This window comes from Lactuca saligna, chromosome 4, assembly GCF_052625555.1.
Source record: "Lactuca saligna cultivar CGN05327 chromosome 4, ASM5262555v1, whole genome shotgun sequence".
NCBI classification, from domain to species: domain Eukaryota; kingdom Viridiplantae; phylum Streptophyta; class Magnoliopsida; order Asterales; family Asteraceae; genus Lactuca; species Lactuca saligna.
The window spans coordinates 253,928,010-253,940,626 of record NC_136420.1 but is presented as its reverse complement, the minus strand read 5'-3'; positions in this window follow the sequence as shown (position 1 = coordinate 253,940,626).

Genomic DNA, 12,617 nt, shown 5'->3' with positions numbered 1-12,617 from the left:
CAGTCTAACAAATAGAGACAAAGACCCCAGAAGGTACAAAGTGAAAGGTACAGCTGGTAAGGCCCAAAATAGTGAATACAGACCGCAGGCAATATCAAATGAAAGATACCTGTAGCCAGGTCTAAAACAGTGAATACAGTGGATACAGACCCCAGACATCATCAAATGAGAGATACGTCTTGTAAGGTCAAAATAGATGAGACAGACCCTAGACAGTATCAAATGAAAGATACGTCTTGTAGGGTCAAAACAGTGTGACTCTGAAAATGAATTACCAGCATACAATATAAATTGCTGGTGAAATACCATTACCTTAAGGCCATGAATTATAAGGTAACCCGGGATACTCGTAACCATACTAACCGACACTAGAGTACCAGACGCCCTACAACCGTCTATATAATGTGACATTTGTCACCCCTTGGCTTGGTGAGCTGTGGACTATAGCTAGCAGTCAGGGTGCGGGGGTGTGAATACCGTATAGATCTATACACACAATGTCCGTTCTCCCTACGGGAGACTCTGGTTACCAACTAGATGACAGAGAAGGCCGTGTCCCGAAGATGCATCCCAAATAGTGGGTAATGACTTCCAAACAGTGGGTAGTGGGTTTCTAATGTAAGTGTTGACCTAGAGGTAGAGACTCTTAACTGAATTGACTGAAGAAAACCTGTATATCTATGCTTGTGTACATAATATATAACTAATGAATCGAACGACCTTTGGATGGACATCCGATCCCACCTGACCACATCTCAACGAAGAAAAGGAAATAGGGCGGACAAGCCTTCCTAAGTCCTTCAATCATTATTTATATGCATCTATACAAGCACAAACATACATTTAACTACGCTTGAGTGTGTATCAAGTGGTATCATATAGTGAAGTATAAGTGTACGGTGGAACATCTGAGTCGTGAAGTATAAGCGTACAAAGTGGGATAATCGAATCATAAAGTATATGTGTACCAAGTGTAAGTGTATCACGAAGTGGAAACGACGATAAGTGAAGTAAGGGCGTCTATTAAGTATAAGCGACTACAAGTATAAGCGAAATAGAGATAATACCAAGTATAAACGCATCACAAAGTGAAAGCGTTATTGAGTATGAGTTTAAAAAAATAAGTATAAGTGAAGCAGCAGTAACTAACAAGTAAAAGTATACATGAAAACCTTGGAAAAACCTTTATACTTAGGAAAATCGCATTTGTATTCTTTGGTAAATTAAGTGTGAAAACCTTTAGAAATCTTTCGGAATCTTTCATAAATCGGTTTGAAAATGGAACTTTGATAAAGCAATAAAAGTAAGAACTTGAACAAATGAAAACCCTTTTTAAATCCATTTATAGTGTCCTACTCGGTAAAACAGTGTACAGTGGTAAAATCTTGTGCATGCGGGTTATCAATCACATGTGATTGATATAATAACTGGCATGTTTAACTTGTATTCCCCGCCTATAAAACATGTTAAAACATTTAAAAGGTTCATTCAGGGGTATGAACTCACCTGGTGTAAGTAGGTCCGACGAAGGTGCCGTTTGGGCAATCGGTGTCACACAAGGACTTGAACACACACAATGACCTATTTAACATATGATAACATATGTTCACATACAATTAGTACATTTAATACTACTTAAACAAATATACGCGCTCAAAGGAGCGGAAAACACTTTGGTTAAGTGTTTGGGTGTCCCGGGTAGCGTCTAAAGGTGTGTATGGCTAAGGAATGGAGTTTAATCTCCAAGAGTAAACTCCCAAAGCTTAGTTTACGGACCAGGGACATCTCACCATTAGTTTACGGCCGTAAACTCATGGTGAGGGTATCTAGTGTGTTTCAAAGCTTAATCTTGTTAGTGGGATTTTTCTAAGTACAATTCTAAAAAGGCATGAGTGGGTTTGAGGCTTCTAAGGGCATTTTAGAGGAGTTTACAGCCTAGGGACAACTCCTAAGGGATTTTACGGCCGTAAACCCTCATTCCTTGATTTTTGTGAAGTTTCAAGCCCTGAACTCACTTCTAGTAATTATTCAAGGCTATAGGGGGTGTTTGGGGTTCCAAAAGGGCACTCCTTTAGAGTTTATAATCCAAAAGACCAATCCTTGAGAGTTTACGATCGTAAGCTCTATGGCTTGGCCGTGAACTCTCATACACCCATCATTCTTTGATTTTAAGCCCTTAATACCTTCCTAGAATTTTGTAGAAATAGTCTAAGGCCATTTGGGGGGCAAAAACCACATTTTTGGCACATTTAGGGGTGTTTACGGCCTTGGTATATACCTGGGCTGTAAACTCTCTTTTATCCCGTAAATCCATGAGTTTTAATGTTTAAACACTCCTAGGCTAATACCTCAATTTATTTCCACGCCATTAGGGACAAGTTTGGGTCATTTTGGCCTCATTTTAGGTGTTTACGGCCTAAGGATGAGCTTAGGCCGTAAACTCCTTTTCCATTGCTTCTGAGTCCGATTTTTGGGCTATAAACATAAATCATAATGTTTAGAATAAGCTAGGGTAAGCGGAATTACGATTTGGAAACGTTTGGTTGCGGATTCGGGGCGAAAACGAGTCTAGAGATAGAGTATAGAGAGAGGGTGGAAAAGCTCCAAATGGAGTTTACTTACGGGGCTTTTAGTCGCACCCGATTTAGTGGTCGTAATAATAAAACTTAACATTTCCAATTAAATGGAAATATGTGTTATGTGTTTTTATTTTCTTTTATCACGACTTAACGGCATCTTAAACATAAACAACTGAAATGTTTATTTAGTTGACGACCTCTAATTAACGGAACTTTTATAAACTGGAAATTTCGTTAACAGTAACGGGGAAATGTGACTGGACGACTTGGGTTGTCACACATACTCGATACTCAACCCTACTTGTTCCCTAGTACCCTAAGGATTCTTACTTCGATTGCTCACCGATCTGGTGCTTCCGGTAGTACGGTCCTTATACTACCTTCCACAACGCATCAGTATTCACCCCAACTCCTCCTCCTAGGATCCCAGATCACAAGTACTCTATAACTCACTAAACACAGGCTACCCTCCAGTAGACCACTCATAAGCTCCTCATTGCTACCTACTCACTCTCGAAGTATCTCATAGCAGAAGTAATCTCCTAGGCTATGGCATCACAAATCAGGCCACTCTAATCCTAGATATGAATACCTATCCTACTCTAGCATGCATAATACATCACATAATATCTCATAACACATAATGTAAGGGTATTTTGGGAAATCACTGTTCGGGTGCTGGCTGATTGTACACACTGCTATGTTCTGGTTTTCTCAAACTCTTTTACTCTATTTAGAAAAATTGTTTGTTTTATGAAAATTCTCGCAAATCCTCAGTTTAAGTTCAGATATTCCTGAAGGTGCATCCATATCCCAAAAACCAAGGCACTAATACCAACTTGTAATGATGTAATTTTTCAAAACAACTTTTCATTTTTCAACACAATAAAATTCAAATAATTTTCTCAAATCTCATGTTATCAAATGTAATCACAAATAAACATATCCAAAAATCTCAAAAAGAAAACATAATCTTCTGCCAGTGTGTACAAATCATGTTGGCGCCTTTCTACAATCCTTGCTAGTACCTGAAACACATAACACATAACACGGTAAGCATAAATGCTTAGTGAGTTCCCCAAAATACCACACACATCACATAATCCACTCGAGGCTATAACTCGGTATGACCCTCCGATCAATGTGTCTCAACGGGACCCTCCAGTCCTATATCGTTGGACTCTCCGGTCCGGTCTATATCGTTGGAATCTCCGGTCCGGTCTATATCGTTGGACCTTCCGGTCCGGTCTATGTAACACATAGCATATATATAATGAAATGCATATAAATCTAAAACATAAACATATACATAAGATCCTCCGGTCTGCACATAGATACCACTCTAGATACTGTATAGTGAGAAGACTCACCTCAGGTAATCTCGTAAAGTCTCGAACTCGAAGTACTAGTCTAGCCTCCGCCTAACCAGATAAAATAATTCACCTCTAATTAACAATGATTCTCAATGGCTAGCCTAATCCCTTCCTATAGTCTCTCAGAATGGGAAAATATGATTTTACCCCTCCAATGGTCTGAATATCCAATTGTTGACCAAACCCTAAAACTCAATGAAAGTCAACTCCAGTCGACGGTCCCGCTTTGACCAGAATCGTCGAGTGCACTCGAGTTACTCAGCGAGTCGATGCGTATTCTATGAATCCTTCTAAGGCCTCACTCGAATCGTAGAGTTAACCTTTTACTCGGTGGGTTACCATTGATCACGAATCATGGAGGAACACGATCCGACTCGTCGAGTCCTCTCATGGACTCAGCGAGTTTCCTCCAAGAAAATGCTCAAATGACCTTCTGAGGTCAGATTTGTTTCTCTAACTTATAGATCTGACTTTCTAACACCCAAAAGTCACTTAAAGGTCCCATCTTTACGTTAATGCATCGCACATATGGCTCTATTTGATGAAATAACTCATAAAATGGTAACCTAGACTCAAAACTCTCATGGGAATGCATAAATCTAGATGGTTTAGTCTCTGTGGACCTCTCAAGGTCCATATCTAATGTCCATTCCTCATTGGGACTCTACATGCTCCATTATCCAACTAAAGAAGGGGTAAAGAAACCCTAGCTTCATGAGACCTACTTTATAAGCGAAAATAGGCATGGATTCGTACCTAAAACAGTAGCCTTTGATGATGTGATAGAAGATATGATCTCCTTAAACAGCCTATCTTTGAATCCCCCTCCTTCCTTGAAAGAATGCTCTAAGGTGAAGAAATTAGCTCCCACACTTTCTCTCTATGCTCTCTGGTTCGAATGGTGTCTCTCAAGGGTATGGGTGGCCGCAAATAAGCGCCATAAGGACCCTTAAATAGGGGACCTGCCCAAACATTTAGGGTTTCTGCATACAGCGCGTACTCATCGAGTTGACTCCCCGACTCGTCGAGTCCATTCGTTAATCCGAGTCATCAGCCGTGATCCTACTTAACGATTTTATGCGCCAACTCGTCGAGTCCCTCTTTATATCTCAAATTAAATACATCAATTATGATACCTGGGAAATCCGGATGTTACAAGGTCATTGAAGCGATTTGTATAGGTGTCAATATCAACTTCCCGCATCATCAGATTCCAGAACTCCTGTTCCAGTTTCTGCATTTCCTCGTGTGGATAGTATTCTCTAATCATGAGTTGCTTCAACTGATCCCGAGACATGGATTTAGCTACGTTTATACCTATAGTCTTGGTGCAACTGTTCCACCAACTAAAGGCTGCATTTGCGAAGGTGCAGGCGGCAAATTTCACTTTCTAGTCTTTTGGGAAAAAACTTATCTTGAAGACCAGTTCCATATTCTCTATCCACCTGGTCGGCCCAACGATTCCCCCATTTCCATAGAAGGGTTTTGGCTTACAGTTCATAAAATCCTTATTTGAACAGACTCTAATGGGATCTCGATTATCTCCATGAGAACTCTCGCCTCCATTACTTCCTTATGTTACATTCCTAGGGGTTTCTAGACTTGCTATACGATCAGCTACATGTTGGGGGACAAGTGCCTTAATTGCAGCTGAGCTCATTATCTCGGGATTCCATTCAAACATTTTTCGATTATGTCTAGTGCGATGCATGATTCTAAATTTAAGGTATGAGTTAGTTGGTATTTTATCTTTCTATGTTAGATGGGTTAACTTAATTAAAGTAATCAAAACAAATAATTAACACCCAAACATTAGGGTCATATAAACTTTCATAGATTTTCATAAAATTTGTACATCAGTTTATCGTAACCAAAAGTGTGTATACAAGTGTGGTTTGAATAGGAATATGATCTATTCTACACAAAAGAAGTATCGGATTCCAATACCAGCTACGCTGTTATTCCTTTCCTAAAATCCGAAAATATCGTAGTTCCTAGCTACCCAAGGCTAGAACTCTCTACCACAACCTAAAGTAAACTACCAAGCAAATCAGTATCTGACCTAACTGCTGCTGGAGGCGTTCGATCATTACCTCCAGAATGTCTGCTCCTATTTCTGACACAACAATCTTAACTCCACCTCTCTCACGTGGTGATCAAGATGCTTAATCTCGATTTGCTGATGTTGCATTAGAGAATGAGTCTCCTCTAGGTGATTATAAGCATGAAGGATTCTAATCATATTAAAATCCCTCCTCTCCTCTGAACCTCTGACGACATTGGTCAACATCCTAGCCTCCCTTCGCAATGAGTTGCGGTCATCCTCTAACTGATTTATGTGATCCTTGTGTCATGCCACACACGGAACTAACATTGAAATCATTCGATCTGTGGGATCCTCATGGATATCATTGTGTCTTAGAGCTTGAGACAACTCTCCAATCTCGTAGTGGCCAATGTTGTCCTCCTGGATCCACTTGTCCACTCGGGGCGTCCATTTATAGGTAGGGAAATGTTTCTTGGATGGATTTTGGGATGATGGGGGTGAGGTTACTCTTTTTTAGTATATAATAAGAAATGATTTCATGGGAGTGTAGATCATTGGGGGCCTGAGGCGTACACACTAGAAGTCTGGTCTGAGGCTGGAGACTCTGATGATGGCTCTGACTCAAGAACGTCCTCCTCCTAAGTCTCAGGATGTCCATCACCATGGGGTAAGAAGTCAGGATATGGTGAGTTGTCACCTAGATCTCATCCTGTCTGCTCGTCATCTGGATCCTCCTCTAGTAGCTCCTCGTCCTCATAGGTATCATCGCCTTCATAGAGCTCCTCATCTTCGATAAAATTCGTATCAATGGGGGTAGGGGCCTCGGCATTCATAGATCGTACTCTGCCTCCTCCGTTACTAGGGAGTGCGGTACCACCTAGTCTCCCTCTAAGGGAGGATGAGAAAAACATTCCAACATATCCTCCATGTATGAGCTCCTGATGATCATGCCTGCGCTGACCACGTTGTAGAAGACATCCAAAGGGTTTGATGTATATGAAAGATAAGAGTAAATTCATAATCAGTATAAATATAGAATTAAAAGTATATAGTAGATAGTTATGGATCTACTATGATTTTCTTGTAAGGGTAGTCGGGTAAGCACTGCCTAGATCATCATCCTTCGGCTATGAATGGAACTCTCCAAGTAGGAAGTTGGACTCGATTTTAAGAAATCTACCACGTAAATCCTTAACTTCCCTTGTAGTATCTATACGACCCTAGTCTTTAGGGGAGTCAATTAGTGCTACTAATCCAATCATCATCTAGTTGTAGACTTCGTCCTAATTTCCTAACTAGGCGTACTAACTATCGATCCATAAATCCTTATGCATTTTAAAATGTTGACTACGACATCCAGGTTTGAGCGTGGATCGATTGGACCATAATAAAACATAGTTATGCATTCTATGTGTAGGTCTAGGTTGGACGCAGTACTAACTAAACCTAGGTTTCATTTTTGACATAAAATCTTAAGTTTTGATTTGATTGGATAATCTTTTGGATACAAGGGTGTATATATAAGAGTGTACACAACTCTTTATTTGATTAATGTTTGATTGGGGTATTTTATTTAATACAATCTCTTTGTACTTTCGTGCATACTTTATAGTATAAATCAAAGTATACGTCCATATAATCCCAAAATATTTTAACAAACCTTAATCCAACATCACATGAAAATGTTATGACAAACACTAACACTATAAATATTTATAGTAAGAAGAAATTAAAATATATTGAGAGGTAGCTTTTGGAATCTAAGATAAAGTTGTAGTACATGGAAATACATACGTGTGGATATAAAGAACATCAAAAATGGAGTTCATATGCAAAAGATATGATCTTCCAAAGATATAGCAGTCTAAGAGCATGACACGTGGCAGAAACCCTAATCAATCATGCTCCATGATGTGAACATGAAGGTTCACGATGGGAATGTGATCTAGGACACTTCTCAAGGGTAGAATGCGGATGGAAAGTCTACAGGAGTGATGTGTTAAGAATCCACGACGTGGATATAAAGGCTCATGACGTGAAATCAATATCTTGACACCTTCCGAAGCTAAGACCCAAATGGCAAGTCTACAAGGTGATGCAGCTATGTTTCATGATGTGAACATATAAGCCCACGACGTGAACTTGTTTTGGATAAATGTATTTCCTCTCTCTCTCTCTCTCTCTCTCTCTCTTGTTTTCTGAAGGCATTCTACGTCCCGAGCCCGACGATCACGAATCGCTGACCGTTTCTACTTAGATTCTATAAAATCATGCTACAAGGGTGAGTTTCACGGCCCCACTTTTAATTTTTTCGGGGGAAAATGCATGATAAATTTTACATATAATTTAATATTATGTTTATATGATAGTATATTCATATTAACATAGATAATTATATTAATCGGGGTATAGTTGTTTTGTATCACATATACCTAGAATATATTTGATATATTGAAAACACATAACTATCTTAAACTTGTTAGCATATTGTTATTATAGAATATACTAATGTAGCCTCGAAGTTATACTCAGGAATTGTAGGTATACTAATTGTGTTAGAGCCCCGGAGTTATACTCGGGAAATTATATATACTTGTTAAGTATGTTCCTATTAAGGGTTTTATGTTAAATAAACTTGGTTTTACTTCAAGTTATAGTTGTTATACTACCTAACTATTATATAAATTAAGACTAACATTTAAAGAATATTTTGATAACTTAGGGTTTTAGACACGAATATGCTTTTACTATTAGAACCATAGTAATCCAACAAAGAGTAACACTCCGTTATTTACTATCTTGTAAAGTCAACCCTAGTCAACCAAAGTCAAACTCGGGTCAACTAAGGTCTTCCTTATTGTTTTTGGTTTTTATTAAGGTTAAAATAAGAACAATTGTTTATTAAAAATCCTTAAAAATAATTGTTGTTGAAATAGGAAGGAGAATGCTTAAAAACCGAGAAAATTCACATCTTATTCCTTCGCTTCGGACCGCATACACTTCAGACCGCAAAAGGTTTACGACTGTAAACCCCTCGGACCGTGAACCCTCGCAGCCGCAAACTCATTGGATCTCATCGCCTCAGAAGCCGGATCTTATCGGATTGGGGCAAGTTCTCAGTGGCAAACGCAAACCGCCTTCGGACCGTAAACACTTGTCGGCCTTGGACCACAAACGAGGTTCACGGTCGTGAAACCCTTGGGTCGTGAACCCTCCCACACACACACACACACACACATATATATACATACATATATATATATATATATATATATATATATATATATATATATATTTCCTTTATTTTTCCTTCATTTCTCACATTTTCCAGCCAAGAACTCTCAAACTCTCTCAAGTATCATCAAGAGAAACTCTCTTTTCTCTTCAAAAACGTAAGTGAACCATCCCGATATACTAGTTAATCTTCTCATTCAAGTGAAACCCTTTGATTTAATCCATAAATTCAACACTTTTCATTTAGATCTTCAAATCACCATCTTTTTCACCAAGAACACACACTTGTTCTTGGGCACTGAACACCACATCTGGGCCGTGAATCCTTCTTTGGTGATAATGATCACCCTTTAGCCTTCTAATTTTGATTTTAACACTTCTTGGTAAGTGTGTCCTACATCGTAAGGCTATTATTTATACACTTTAAGTGATAATCCATTGATTGTATATATATATATATATATATATATATATATATATATATATATATATATATATATGATATAGATCCAGTAAGAAATTTTTTTTGGTAGGAAGGTAAGAAATTTTTTTTTTGACTTATTTTTTTGGCGAAAAAAAACAAAGGAATCACCAAATGAATAAATAATAACATGATTCACCAAAAAAATCCCAAAAAAACATTTCAATGATTCATTTTTATGATGATTTTGTTGATATTCACTAAAATTGTCATAAAAGTGAATTTTTTTTCTTGATTTACCTAAAAATGAATCATGAATGTGTTTTTTTTTTTCGAAATTTTTTCTTGTGAATCATCTTACTTTTGAATCATCTAAAGATTCATTTCATTTTTTACTAAGAAAATATGTATATAAAAAAAATTCTGACCTTCCTACCAAAAAATTTCTTCTTATTTGATCTTGACTCTATATAGGAAGGAGAATGCACACACTTGTTATATATATATATATATATATATATATATATATATATATATATATATATATATATATATATATATATATATATATATATATATGATGAGTTATGAACACTCTTTGATCGATTATATCTTTGCAACAGGTAGATAATGAAAGTAAAATAATGAAACAATACTCAAGAATAGATTTGAATGTGTTGAATGATTAGAACGTTCAATCATCAGCAGAGCTCAACAAAGAACTTCCACTGTAGAGGATTCTAGGGTAACAAAGGAGATCTGCTTAATTACACGTAAAAACCAACGATCTATCAGTTATAAAAAAGATGCATGCAAGCATCTATTAATACACAAACCCTAGTAAAATAAGATACGGATGGACAGGCTCATGCCGTATACAAGATGGGCTAGGAAGCGAGCCCATGACGCAACATCAAGTACCCAACAATCTCCCCCTTTACGTCAATTAAGGTGAGACCTCACTCCAGCTTGCTTACCCCTGCAGCACTGGCTTTCTTTACGGTCTTGAACAGGCAGGGGATGATGGCAAGAAGTGTTTGTCGGAAGTGAATGTACCAATTTATCATATCATTGAAGTACTTTTTATCACTATCCGAGTTCTACTTGCACCGATTGATGATTCCCAGAACATGCTCCAGACAGGTAGTGATGTAAAGATGTTTGTCAGCTAAAGCAAATAGGCATTTCTGAGCTTCTGCCCTGGTGAACATGACTGATTTCTATTTCGGATCAATCTTTCCCATCTTCATTCGGTTTATATCGCTTGCAGAACCGACTGGAGTGATGATGGGCTTCTTCCTCAGAACATTAGCAACCTCTTGATCAAGCTTAGCCACCTCCAAAATATAGCAGACTAACATTTTCTTGAAATGGTCTATGATCGGACCATATTCTGCTTCATTGACAAGAAAAATGTTGTGCAAGACAATCCAATCATGAGGGTTTAGGTTGGGAAGATCACCCAGAGAGATGGAATGCTTGGATTTGTCAGATCCCCTCAAGACCTTGAATCTAACATTAACGAAATTGCCTTCACGAACAGGTTTGAGAACCCGAACGTTGGTTATCTTCTGTGCACTCCATGTCTGGTACTGAGGTTGAGCGGTCCTCAGATAATAGTCTATGAGCTCCCTATCCACATTCGGGTGAGGATGGGAAACTTCAGCTATATGAGCGAATGCGTGGAAGATAAAGGATTTTCGGGTCAGGGGCATGTCGAACTGGGAATCGACCGAATTGACACGGTCTAAGGAGATGACCGGTTCTAACCAAAGAGTGCAGGGGGACTCAATGGCTTCTTTGATAAGCACTTCGAGAGTCCAAGGAGGAAATAAAGTTTTCCTGCTTTCAAGGAGATCATGAGCCTCCTTTATCTTTCTCTCCTTGGCCTCAGCTTCCCTGACGATGCGAGCATTTTCATCCAGCTCTCTCTCTCTGGTCTGTTTCCTGACTAAGCTGAAAATCGGTTCTTGATCATCACTTTCATCACTGTCATCAACAATTTGTTTGGCTTTGGTTTGAGCACTCAAACCTGATGCAGGAACAGGTGTTGGTTTGGGTGCTTTCGGAGGGACAAGTGATGAAAATGGAAGTGATTGAGCTTTGGAACTTGGAGGGGGTTTCGTTTGAGCTGTGGACCTCTTTTCTCCCCCTTGTTTCGGATGGTCCTCCTACTCAGGAATGCCTTCAATACGGCTAAGCAGGGCAAGAGCAGGAGCGAGCTTCTCTGCAAGAGAATGCCTCACCGAATAGTTAAGAATCGGATCATGGGCTTCGATAATATTAGACAAAGCTCCGTGGACATCTGAAACACAACTCCTGACCACAGCTTTCTCAGACCGAAGAGAATCGATCTTCTTCTCGGCTTGGGAGAGCTGATGAGTTGCCAGAGTAAGCTCGGAAGACTTTCGAGCAAGCTCTTCCTTTGTGGTGGATTTGGCGGCAAGACTGGCTTGAAAGGAAAGAAGACGATCCGCAACCGAAGACTGCAAAGATTGATTATCTTCTTTGAGTTTCTGGTGGAAGCTGGCAATTTGGTCTTTTTCGGTTTCGAAGGAGTGGACCAGCTTCTCCACAACGGTGTGAATCTTCTTAGTGTTTTTTTCTGATGCCGCCTGCAAAGACTCCAGCCAGATCTGGGCATCTTGAAATAGTTTTTCGACTTTTTCGGTCGCTACAGCACTAGCCTTCGTGGATTTATCAATAACAGCAGTAGCTGAGCTGATGGAGGCTTCGTGTGCTTTGGAGAGAGATTCCACCATCCTCTGAATGGCAGCCTCCGAAAAGTGATATGTTGAGGAAGAGGAAGAAGCCACAAGATTGTCAATCTTCTCGTGGAGTTCCTTGATGAGCTTTTTTGTAACTGGAGCATCATCATCATCATCACTTTGAAGTTGGTAGGGGCTGTAATAGATGGAATCAAAAACCGTATGCTCCCCTCCCAAAAAGGTTTCGGTTTCAGC